General features: G+C 42.1%; 1 protein-coding gene across 9 annotated transcripts in view; it reads left to right on the forward strand.

Moving 5' to 3' along the window:
- The window catches only part of LOC111974551 (plakophilin-4-like), a 119,701-nt gene that overhangs the window by 19,193 nt on the left and 87,772 nt on the right, over positions 1–12,736 (forward strand). The window lies entirely within an intron of this gene.

Consider the following 12,736-nt stretch of genomic DNA (forward strand, 5'->3'; position numbering starts at 1 on the left):
TCCTGACCTGTTTTCTCTTATTTTTGTATGTGTTTAGTTGGTCAGGGTGTGAGTTGGGGTGGGCATTCTATGTTATGTGTTTCTATGTTGGTTTATGGGTTGCCTCATATGGTTCTCAATTAGAGGCAGGTGTATTCATTTCCTCTGATTGAGAACCATATTAAGGTAGGATGTTCTCACTGTTTGTTTGTGGGTGTTTGTCTTCCGTGTCTGTGTATGTCGCACCACACGGGACTGTTTCGGTTGTCGTTCGTGTATGTAGTCTGTTCCTGTTCGTGCTTTCTTCGTGTCTATGTAAGTTCTCATGATTAGGTCAGTCTACGTCGTTTTGTTGTTTTGTAGTTTTCAAGTATATTTTCGTGTCAGTGTTCATCTGGTCTATTAAATAAATGTAATCATGTATTCATCTACCGCTGCGCCTTGGTCTAATCTCTCTCCGCAAGACCATCGTTACATCATCAAATGTCTTCATTCATTTAAAAATAAAGAAACCCTTGAATGAGTAGGTGTCAACTTTTGACTGTGTGTGTGTGTTACGGATACAAGTATTCTGTGTGTATCCTGTGTGTATTTCTGTTCTCTCCTTCTCCCCTACTCACAGGTGACAATCATCATTCCCCAATCAGTCATCAATCAGTCGCTATGTATATATATATCTCACAGACACGCACAGTTGAAGTCGGAAGTTTACATACACCTTAGCCAAATACATTAACTCAGTTTTTCACAATTCCTGACATTTAATCCTAGTAAATATTCCCTGTCTTAGGTAAGTTAGGATCACCACTTTATTTTTAAGAATGTGAAAGGTCAGAATAATAGTAGAGTGATTTATTTCAGCTTTTTATTTCTTTCATCACATTCCCAGTGGGTCAGAAGTTTACATACACTCAATTAGTAWTTGGTAGTATTTCCTTTTAAATTGTTTAACTTGGTTCAAACGTTTCGGGCAGCCTTCCACAAGCTTCCCACAATACGTTGGGTTAATTTTGGCCCATTCCTCCTGACAGAGCTGGTGAACGGTATAGCGTTTGTAAGCATCCTTGCTTGCACACGTTTTTTCAGTTCTGCCCACAATTTTTTTATGGGATTGAGGTTTAGGGCTTTGTGATGCCACTCCAATACCTTGACTTTTTTGTCCTTAAGCCATTTTGCCACAACTTTGGAAGTGTGCTTGGGGTCATTGTTCATTTGGAAGATCCATTTTGCACCATGCTTTTAACTTCCTGACTGAGGTCTTGAGATGTTGCTCAATTATCACTAATAATTCCTCTGCTCACATTTATATTCCACATACACCTTCGCTCTTATGATCGCTTCCATCTATTTTGATGTATATATATGTCTGAGCTGAAGTGCACCAGTCCCTCCTGCAGCAAAGCACCCACAACATGATGTGCTGCCACCCCCAGCTTCACGGTTGGGATGGTGTTCTTCGGCCCTCCTCTTTTCCTCCAAACATAACGATGGTCATTATGATCAAAACAGTTCCTATTTTGTTTCATCAGACCAGAGGACATTTCTCCGAAAAGTACAATCTTCGTCCCCAGTTGCAATCCGTAGTCTGGCTTTTTAATGGTGGTTTTGGAGCATGGCTTCTTCCTTGCTGAGTGGCCTTTCAGGGCTATGTCGATATAGGACTCGTTTTACTGTGGATATAGATACTTTTGTACCTGTTTCCTCCAGCATCTTCACAAGGTCCTTTGCTGTTGTTCTGGGATTGATTTGTGCTTTTCGCATATCCTTCCTGAGTGTGGTTATGATCGGCTGCGTGGTCCCATGGTGTTTATACTTGCGTACTATTGTTTGTACAGATGAATGTGGTACCTTCAGGCGTTTGGAAATTGCTCCCAATGATGAACCAGACTTGTGGAGGTCTACAATTTDTTTTCTGAGGTCTTGGCTGATTTCTTTTGATTTTCCATTGATGTCAAGCAAAGAAGCACTGAGTTTGAAAGTAGGCATTGAAATACATCCACAGGTACACCTCCAATTGACTCAAATGATGTCAATTAGCCTATCAGAAGCTTCTAAAGCCGTGACATAATTTTCTGTAATGTTCCAAGCTGCTTAAAGGCACAGTCAACTTAGTATATTTTAACTTCTGACCCACTGGAATTGTGATAGTGAAATAATCTGTCTGTAAACAATTGTTGGAAAGATGACTTGTGTCATGCACAAAGTAGATGTCCTTACCGACTTGCCAAAACTATATTTTGTTAACAAGAAATGTGTGGCGCGGTTGAAAAATGAGTTTTAATGACTCCAACCTAAGTGTATGTAAACTTCCGACCTCAACTGTATATGTATATATTTCAAGAGAAGGGCAAAAGGAGGTGTGTGTGTACATAGAAGGCCTCTTTTTMCCCTCTCGAATCTTTGAGGTGAGGTTAATCTCAGTAGAATTCATGTCATTGTACTGGGAGAAGAAAATTGTGTGCCATGAAATTGTTTCTCAGGGGGGGTGGGTGTGTGTGGGTGCTCTAGGGCCTAGGCCATGTTGTAAAGTATGTGAGGCTCCCTTTAACTTCTTTGTGTATATCACATGCGTTAAAACCAAATTACATCAGCTACTGTAGTTAGTTTTGACTATAGTCAGCAGTCTAAGCATAGCTGCTTTGTCTCTGTAATAGTTTGGGATGGGGCTTTCAGAATATGTCGCAGACAACTACTTGGTAAGAAATATGTTGCKTTCTTGCTGAAGTCTTGATAAATGTTTTATTTGGCCCGACGTASAACTACAATTCATGTCTGTTATTTTTGGGTGTTTGTTTATCAGCGCTGAAATATGGTATCGACCACGCTTAGTGAAGTCTGAAAAGGCAGCCAGAGACCACATATCACTTTTATTTAGCCAAGTCAATATGCTATTTGAAAGAGGCAATTAAGCATTGTAGGTGTTTGGGGACATTGCCATGGCTACTTTGTGCTGTGTAATGGAGGTCTGGTTCCCTACAAGCTCTTTATTTTACATGGCCAAGGCATCGATCAGTAGTATTCTAGTGYAGTTAATTATGCCCTTTGTTTTCCGCCCTCATGCCGGCTTAAGTCCAGAGGAACCAATGATTGGGGGGCCAAGAGTTTTAATGGAATGTTATACTTGGACCAGTATAACCCATTTGTTAGGCCTTCTGCATATTGTACTATCAGCTTTAGTTTTTGCCATGTGGCTGAAGTAGWCCTGTACGAGGGTTGCTGGTCCAATGATCAAATACAGCATATATTTAATTAATACTTGTGTATATCTAAAATGTGGTAAAAGTAAAYATCCCTTACCTAATTTCGTAGTCAAAGTAAGGGGAGCGCCACGTTGTGGTAGGCTTTCATTCCAAATTCTGTGAGTAGCTYGCTCGAGTCCGCTCACAACTCTATTTGAGCAGTTCGATTTCCCAGGCTTTATGTTTGAAGACCGAGCAATCAGCATCTGAACTGCTGCTCTGCTGAGACTGCCTGCCTCTGAAYTTCAGGCTAATGTATAATTATATCTGAGCTCTGGTTTTCCCTTCCACGTTTTTTTTGTTCAACACTTGTGACTTGGTTAATTTGGGTGTCAATCAGCCTTATGAAGCCTTCAACACAGTTCTTCTCTTCCCTCGTGTTGACTGATGCTATAATGGGTATTATTACCCTAAGCCACGTTGCATTCAGTCTCGTGACCAGAAGGGTTGTCTACTGTTTGTAGATTGGGAAATGGGAGATGAAGGAATGTGTCTGTCTGACAATCTGTTCGATTTTCTTTTCTCTGCTCCCTGGGGAAGTTGCCATGCGTGGCAGGGGGCCACAGGTCAGTTGTCATGAGAAACTGAAAAGTGATGAAGTAATTTGTCTCTACTGTGGATTTCTTTTTGAAGGTGCAGTCAAACGTGATTTTCCTGTGTTTTATATCATATTGTACAACAGCTAAAAAAACTAACACTTTAAAACAATTTTTTTTCTCAGACAGTCCTAGCAAAAGTCTTGCTTGAGAAATAGTTTATTGCTAAATAGCAGTTTGTCAATTTTAATGGATATCTATTACATTAAGGTACTTAATTGTTACCCAGAAATGATTTGATATTGATCTAAAAACGTCTTCATTGTGCCTTTTTGAAAGACATGTTCCCGGAACTTTGGCCACTACTAAGACTTTTTGAAACCTCCCGCTTTGGGCCAGATGTATCCGCGTAGTTCATACATGCATAATCTATAAGCAGATTTACAGTTTTTCTGTTAACTGCTGCGCTATTTTCCTTTCATTTTRCCCCACGTGGGCCAGGGCCCTAACAATTTGAGTTGTACCCAATGAGCTTCATCCCTTCACCATTTGAGTGACAGCAAGATGCACACACAGCAGAGAGTGAGCAATGTGGTGCACATATATGCACATATGTGACGTGGTACGCAATTTTAGGGGATCACTTTTGGGTTGTGAGTGCTGCTTTCAGAACTACTGGCTAAAAAGTTTTTACAAAATCACTGYAGAATCTCTTTTAAAGAGGCTTCTGCAGCCAGATAAAGTATCAAGCAGAGGATTTGAAAGTCACCCATTGATGTCTAGACCGGGGTTGAATGGCGGGAACCCGGTTACCGAGATTTACCGCCCAAAACCACTCCCTTTTCCCAGGATAAATAACTGTAAAAGCGGTAAATTATAATAAATTATTTATATGAATAGCATGACGAGAAATGGAACTGTTAAATGAAATGCGATATGTAAATCTGGATTTTCTACGGCTGTCACTCAGGTCACTGTATGATGAATCGGTGGGGACTGACAGCCCATCTCAGTATGTAGGCCTTTCATCTCATGGTAACGTTTAATTTGATTCTAGTGTGACAGGTAGACCTTTAGCATAGCCTATGCTAATGTGATATAAAGAACGGATGCACGTTTAATTTACACATTTCCATCTGGCTTTCGGGGGTCACCTTATTTTTTAAATTGTAAATATGTTATTTATTGCAGCTGCAGAGATTTAAAACACTCCTATATCATTGCTTTAAATATGTGCACGAGCGAACAGTTTCGCAGTCGACCTCTCCAATTCCATTCAAATTGCATCCAAAATAGATCTTCAAGATTGATATATAGGCCTATATATAGATGTCCTAGCCTACCTCTTTCAGGTAATACATTCAATGCAGTATTAGCGTTTGTATTTAGCTAATTTAATGATGGGTTATGCATAATAAGCTTCTAACTTACAGCCGCTGTCTCTTGCGCAAAATGCACACACCTGTGCTCCGCTGGCCTCTCCTTTAAAAACGCTCCTTAGCTCTTCTACTCCCATGCAGGAAAATCTAGACTAGAATAGCTTGCTGGACATAATTGTTTAAATATTTCTTATACCAATAGACTATTCYAAGAGGGACCCAAGCTCCTGTTTGCTGAATGTTAAATACGGCAGTCAAATGAACTCGCGGGTAGTTTGAAAGAAGGCTATAGCAGTTATTTATTCAGACCCATAACCATTCAATCCTCATGAAAAGAAGTGAAAGCCTTGTGCATCTCCATTATAGTCCTATATTATTCAAGCATGTCATTAAAATTATGAAGACGAGTACAATGACATTTTACTTCATTTAACTTTTGAACMRMWGAAKGGACTGAAGCAACACTAGAGAAAGAGGAGGTAAGCTAATAACATTAGGGGAAATAWTATGATAAATGTAAACCAAATTCGCTCGCCTATACTTGTGACTTTAGGCCGCATGTGCTGCACCAGAATCGCATGTTCTCTCCTTGCTTTATCATGGTARGAATGAGGTTCGTAATTCCAGTCTGTATAATCCAATAAAGTACAGTAATACAGTTCACACTCAAAGATTAGCTTACTGGAGCTGTTTTCATAACTTTACCCAAGAGAGCATAGTATCTATGTACTTTTATGTTTTTCTGTTGTGTGTAATGTGCAGTATATATCATATAGCCTATGTATTGGATAGGGCTCATTTTAAATGTATTTAATCAGGCTCAGGTTGTATCAGGCTTGAATTTTCTAATCAAATCCACACAGGCCTACAGTGGCTTGCGAGAGTATTCACCCCCTTGGCAATTTTCCTATTTTGTTGCCTTACAACCTGGAATTAAAATATATTTTTTGGGGGGTGTTTGTATCATTTGATTTACACAACATGCCTACCACTTTGAAGATGCAAACATTTTTAGGGGTGAAACAAACAAGAAATAATACAAAAAAACGGAACTTGAGCGTGCATAACTCTTCACCCCCTCAAAGTCAATACTTTGTAGAGCCACCTTTTGCAGCAATTAAAGCTGCAATTATCTTGGGGTATGTCTCTATAAGCTTGGCACATCTAGCCACTGGGATTTTTGCCCATTCTTCAAGGCAAAACTGCTCCAGATCCTTCAAGTTGGATGGGTTCCACAGGTGTACAGCAATATTTAAGTCATACCACAGATTCTCAATTGGATTGAGGTCTGGGCTTTGACTAGGCCATTCCAAGATATTTAAATGTTTCCCCTTGAACCACTCGAGTGTTGCTTTAGCAGTATGCTTAGGGTCATTGTCCTGCTGGAAGGTGAACCTCCGTCCCAGTCTGTTGCCACCACTATGCTTCACTGTGGGGATGGTGTTCTTGGGGTGATGAGAGGTGTTGMGTTTGCACCAGACATAGCGTTTTCCTTCATGGCCAAAAAGCTAAATTCTTGTCTAATCTGACCAGAGTACCTTCTTCCATATGTTTGGGGAGTCTCCCACATGCCTTTTGGCGAACACCGAACGTGTTTGCTTATTCTTTTTAAGCAATGGCTTTTTTCTGGCCACACTTCCGTAAAGCCCAGCTCTGTGAAGTGTACGGCTTAAAGTGGTCCTATGGACAGATACTCCAATCTCCGCTGTGGCACATTGCAGCTCCTTCAGGGTTATATTTGGTCTCTTTGTTGCCTCTCTGATTAATGCCCTCCTTGCCTGGTCCGTGAGTTTTGGTGGGCGGCCCTCTCTTGBCAGGTTTGTTGTGGTGCCATATTCTTTCCATTTTTTAAATAATGGATTTAATGGTTCTCCGTGGGATGTTCAATGGTTCAGATATTTTTTTAAATAATCCAACCCTGATCTGTACTTCTCCACAACTGTTTGGAGAGCTCCTTGGTCTTCATGATGCCGCTTGCTTGCGCCTTGCTTAGTGGTGTTGCAGACTCTGGGGCCTTTCAGAACAGGCGTGTGTCTTATCTATCTAGAGATCATGAGACATTTAGATTACACACAGATGGACTTTAACTAATTATGTGACTTCTGAAGGTAATTGGTTGCACCAGATKTTATTTAGGGGCTTCATAGCAAAGTGGGTAAACACATATGCACGCACCACTTTGCCGTTTTAAATTTCTTTATATTTTTTGAAACAAGTTCATTTTTTCACTTCACCAATTTGGACAATTTTGTGTATGTCCATTACATGAAATATGAATAAAAATCCATTTAAATTACAGGTTGTAGTGCAACAAAATAGGAAAAACGCCAAGGGTGGTGAATACTTTTGCAAGGCACTGTATTCACAGTACATCTGGAAAGACCCCTTGGTTATACCACATTTTGTTACGTTACAGCCTTATTCTAAAATGTATTAAATCATCCCCCCCCCTCAATCTACACACAATAAACCATAATGACATAGCAAAAACAGGTTTTTGCAAATGTATTAAAAATGTAAAACTGAAAAACACATTTAGAAAGGTATTCAGACCCTTTACTCAGTACTTTGTTGAAGCACCTTTGGCAGTGATTACAGCCTTGAGTCTTCTTTGGTATGACGCTACAAGCTTGGCACACCTGTATTTGTGGAGTTTCTCCCATTCCTCTCTGCAGATCCTCCCAAGCTCTGTCAGGTTGGATGGGGAGTGTCACTGCACAGCTATTTTCAGTTCTATCCAGAGATGTTCTATCGGGTTCAAGTCTGGGCTCTAGCTGGGTCACTCTAGGACATTCAGAGATTTGTCCCGAAGCCACTCCTGCATTGTCTTGACTGTGTGCTTAGGGTCGTTGTCCTGTTGGAAGGTGAACCCTCGCCCCAGTCTCAGGTCCTGAGCGCTCTGGAGCAGGCTTTTATCAAGGGATCTCTCTGTACTTTGCTCTGTTCATCTTTCCCTCGATCCTGACTAGTCTCCCAGTAGCTGCTGCTGGAAAACATCCCCACAGCATGATGTTGCCTCCACCGTGTTTCACCGTAGGGATGGTGCCAGGTTTCCTCCTYATGTGTCAATTGGAATTCAGGGCAAAGAGTTCAACCTTAGTTTRATCAGACCAGAGAATCTTGTTTCTCATAGTCTGAAAGTCTTTCAGGTGCTTTTCGGCAAACTCCAAGCGTGCTGTCGTGCCATTTTTATTGAGGATTGGCTTCCCGTCTGGTCACTCTACCYTAAAGGCCTGATTGGTGGAGTGCTGCAGAAATGGTTGTCCTTCTGGAAGGTTTTCCCATCTCCACAGAGGAGCTCTGTCAGAGTGACCGTCTGGTTCTTGGTCACCTCAACAAGGCCATTCTCCTCTGATTGCTCAATTTGTCCAGGCAGCCAGCTCTAYAGGAATAGTCTTGGTGGTTCCAAACTTCTTCCATTGAAGAATGTTGGAGGCCACTGTGTTCTTGGGGACCTTCAATGCTGCAGTCAGTTTTTGGTACCATTTCCCACAATCCTGTCTCGGAGCTCTACGGACAATTCCTTAGACCTCATGGCTTGGTTTTTGCTCTGACATGCATTGTCAACTGTGGGARCTTTATATAGACAGGTGTGTGCACCTTTCCAAATCATGTTCAGTCAACATAATTAACTAATTCATTCATTAACCAATGAAGTTGTAGAAACATCTCAAGGATGATCAAGGGAAACACGATGCACCTGAGCTGAATTTRGAGTCTCATAGCCAAGGGTCTGAATACTTATGTAAATAACATATTTCTGTTTTTAGTTTTAATACATTTGCAAAAAAATTCTAAACCTGTTTTTCAGTATTGGGTGTTGTGTGTAGATTGAGGGGGGAAAAACGATTTAATCAATTTTAGAATAAAGCTGTATCGTAACTGTGGAAAAAATTCAAGGGGTCCCAACTTTCCAATTGCACTGTATGTGCTTTTGAATGATACTTCCGGTTTTGGCGGGAAATACCGGGTTACCCGGGAGGAAAGGGATTTTATTCATGGTATGGAACATTTGATAAAATCCTGTGAAAATATTCAACCCTAGCCTAGACCATTACATCTTCTCCACTGATCTGCTAGACTACTTTCTCAACCTTTTTTCACTTGAACCCCTTCCCACCACATTGATCGTTCCCTGCTGCGGTACAGACAATTCTGCTGCTCGATTGCTTGGAAGAGTGACTGGAATATGAGGTCACTGACTGGACTACTAGACCATGTGACCTGGTTGGCGTTGGCGGGAGTCCGGGTGGGGTCWTGCGAAGCGGTTTCTTGGCAGAGCTGGAGATGCCGTGGATTTMAATGATTCGGAAATAGGATTTGGATTTGACTTGTCAAGGCTGCTTAGCCGAGCAGCCAGTTGGTAGTTGGTTAATAACGTTTTACAGATGCTRGTTGTTTTGCTGATTCCTTGACCCTTGCGTGCACTTCCAGCTCTAGTTTATATCCTGTGCCCAGTAGATGGCGGGGAGAGGTCAGATTAGCCCAGTGTTTTTTAGCCAGAAGAAATAGTAAACCTGACTATGGGTCAGTTGTTTCTCTCGCTCTGTGTGTGTGTGCCTGTGTTTTCTGCCTGTGCAGTGGGGGGGATGTCATCTAGGGAAAGCTACTTACTCCAGACAGATTTCAATGTTGTGATGGTGTGTTTTGACTCTCACACAAGGTGCAATAATCCTCTCTAAATATTGACACTGAAGTCCCACTGGAAGTTCTAGTAGTCTGTCTGTGTCTGTCTGTCTTATTGACTGTGTTTGTTTTGGGCATAGCCAGAGGAAATGACCAGGTTCATAATGACATGGGCCCATCTTTTTGTTCTGAGTGACTTAACTTGGATCCTGTGAAGTCCTGGTAGTGTCCTYGAGGCATTATCCTAATTACGGTCTTTAAAGCAGCGCTGATTGCGTTTGACTCCCTTTGCATCTTGGTTACTTGGCAGGCAGCCTCTAGCTTTACTTTGAAACTACCAGATGCCAAAAAACCCTACAGAGACCTGAAGCATGTGAGCTTTTCACAAGCCTCCAGCCTCATAAAGCCTCCAGCCTCACAAGCCTCATAAAGTTTTTTTTTTTTTTTGTTGTTGCCGCATCTCGTTTTGAAGGACAACAAAGGAGGTAATCCTGAAMAACTTTCCGGGGCAGCAGCGCTGCTCTAACCTCCAGGTGGTGGTAGTAGTAGTGTGCAGCAGAGTTGTGGTATGTCTAACACACACTCTGGAGCCTGATCTTAGTTAAGGAGAACCCTGAGCTGAGAGGGGTTAAGTAGTCCTGTCCCAGATAGGATGGGGAATTTCAGTAAGCTAATATACGAATCACAATTTTCCTTTTTTTCTTTAGGCGGCCGTAGATTTGGTTTGTGGAAGCGTATTGGTTTTCTGAGTGTGTGTGTGTGTGTGTGTGTGTGTGTGTGTGTGTGTGTCTTTTCTTCACTCTGGTTAGTGGGCAGTTTTCCAACTTAGATTTTCTGCAGAAGGAAATGTGTCATGACGTATCTTATTGCACCATTTCTGTCTTACTGTGTATCAGTCTGAATATCTGTGTATAGAAGAGTTATGTTACATGTTGTCTGTAAAAAATGTAATACTATAATGTCATGCTCTCCAGGGGGCTCCATGAAGAGGCCATTCCATACTTTGTGACAAAAGGAGACTTGTTTTTCTCAATGACTGGGATATGCCTGCTGAACAGCGTTCTTTTTGAATCGTTTCAGAGTACTGTGCATATAAAGAGTATCAACAGAAACTTAGTGAGCCCTGACTACTTTTTTTRCCCGCTCTTGTTTTTGTAACCATCTTGACTTGGCAAGGAAGAGAACACTCAGTTTGGAACTGTGCTGCTCTAGATTCCTGTCTCTGCTCCATGTTATGGGAACTAAAGGCAAGAGACTCCTTGAGACAAAATAGTAACTCTGTATAACAACMAGGAAAAAACGATGTTGTTCCTCCCTGCTACATTACAAAGTATATGTGTATATATTGTGAGGTGTAAAGGCTATGACCCTGCTACCAGCATGCTTGTTATACCCCCTGTCTGCCACCCAATAACCCACATGTGATCCGATCTGCTTCGACCTTGAAATACCCAGAACACCACGGGTTCAGATACCGTCCGACTATCTCGGGGACCTCCCAGACTGGCTAGTTGTCCCCGGACAGGAGTTTCCCATCAGAGCCTATGTCTACTGTAAACAGCCCAATGGTGCGCCTTCTGTTGGCTGGCTGGCAGCCTGCGTTAAATGATTCCTGTACTGGGGTGTGTATGCACATCCAGTGCAGTACTGTACTCCGTAGCCTCAATAATGCATGGCATTGTTGGCATAACATGCCAGCAGAACGAATTCACCAATCACCAGCCGGCTGCCATAATGAATAAGGCATATAAAAAGAGACAGTTCCATGGAGGTCTTATTGAGTTATGCTGGGAGGGTTGGAGCTCTTGGCGGTGTAAATAAGGACATGGTTTAATGACTCTCCCCAGTAGCCAATATCCAGACTGCGATTTGGCGTAGAGGAGATTTGAGACGGACTCAAAATCAAATCAAAGTTTTATTGGTTGCGTACACGGATTTTACAGATCTTATCGCAGGTGCAGTGAAAGGCTTGTGTGTCTAGCTCCAACAGTGTAGTAATACCGAGCAATAAAAAAAAAAAAAAAAATTGCACACAATCCGAAGAAATAATAAAGAAATTAAGAAATAGACTTACCATTACCTCAGACGCTATCAGCATCCCAAATGACACCCTATTCCCTATTTAGTATACTACTTTTGATCAGAGCCCGTGGAGCACTTTAGTGTACTATATAGGGCACTTCACTATCTATTGCACTATATAGGGTGTAATTTGGGTTCACTGGGACTGGATCGACTGTAGCTTTCAGACCAGATGACAGCAGCAGTGGAGGATTGAAGAAGCAGTAAAAGTCCCTGTGACATCCCTGTTTCCCCAATGGCACCCCCTCATTATACCTCAGCCTGTTGTCTTATCTCAGCCTGACACCAATGCGGCAGCCCTGTGAGCCCTCAGCCCGGCTACGGCTCAGCTGCTTAAACGGGCTCCTTCACATAAAAATGGATCAGAAACTGTCTCCCCATGCAGTCCTCTGGTGCTTGGCCTGTCATGYGGCCATAACTGCTTTTACATTTCACTCCTGACGCCCAGGAGCGAGGGAAGAAGAAGAAGAACAAAGCGTCTCCTCCGTACGCCCGCTGACGTGCATTTTCCTCTGTTGTGCCGCTGTACGCTCTAGGAATTGTCGGCTTTCTTGGAATTGCGAGAAAGTCACGTTTCCTTTTTGGACTTGAAGATTTAGTGTGTTTTGGAATTTGTGTTTTTTACGAGTCTGTATACAGTCATCACTGAAGTTGTTTGTTGCCTCAGGGCCATATGGAARTGACTCAGTGTCTCTGACTGTCTTTGGTTTGCTCCAGCTGGCATGGGTAGTTGTGTTTTCAAGTATGTGTATTAGTCTGCTGTTTTGAGAGGGAGAGAGAGAATATATCGTGGGTTCTGTACAAGCTTGTGTGTATTATTGCCTCTGTCTACTGTGCCGATGGTGTGGGGATGCCATTGGTTGGGTCATGTGTACGCAACATAAACACACGTCCA

Source organism: Salvelinus sp. IW2-2015, linkage group LG2 (genome assembly GCF_002910315.2).
Source record: "Salvelinus sp. IW2-2015 linkage group LG2, ASM291031v2, whole genome shotgun sequence".
NCBI lineage: Eukaryota > Metazoa > Chordata > Actinopteri > Salmoniformes > Salmonidae > Salvelinus > Salvelinus sp. IW2-2015.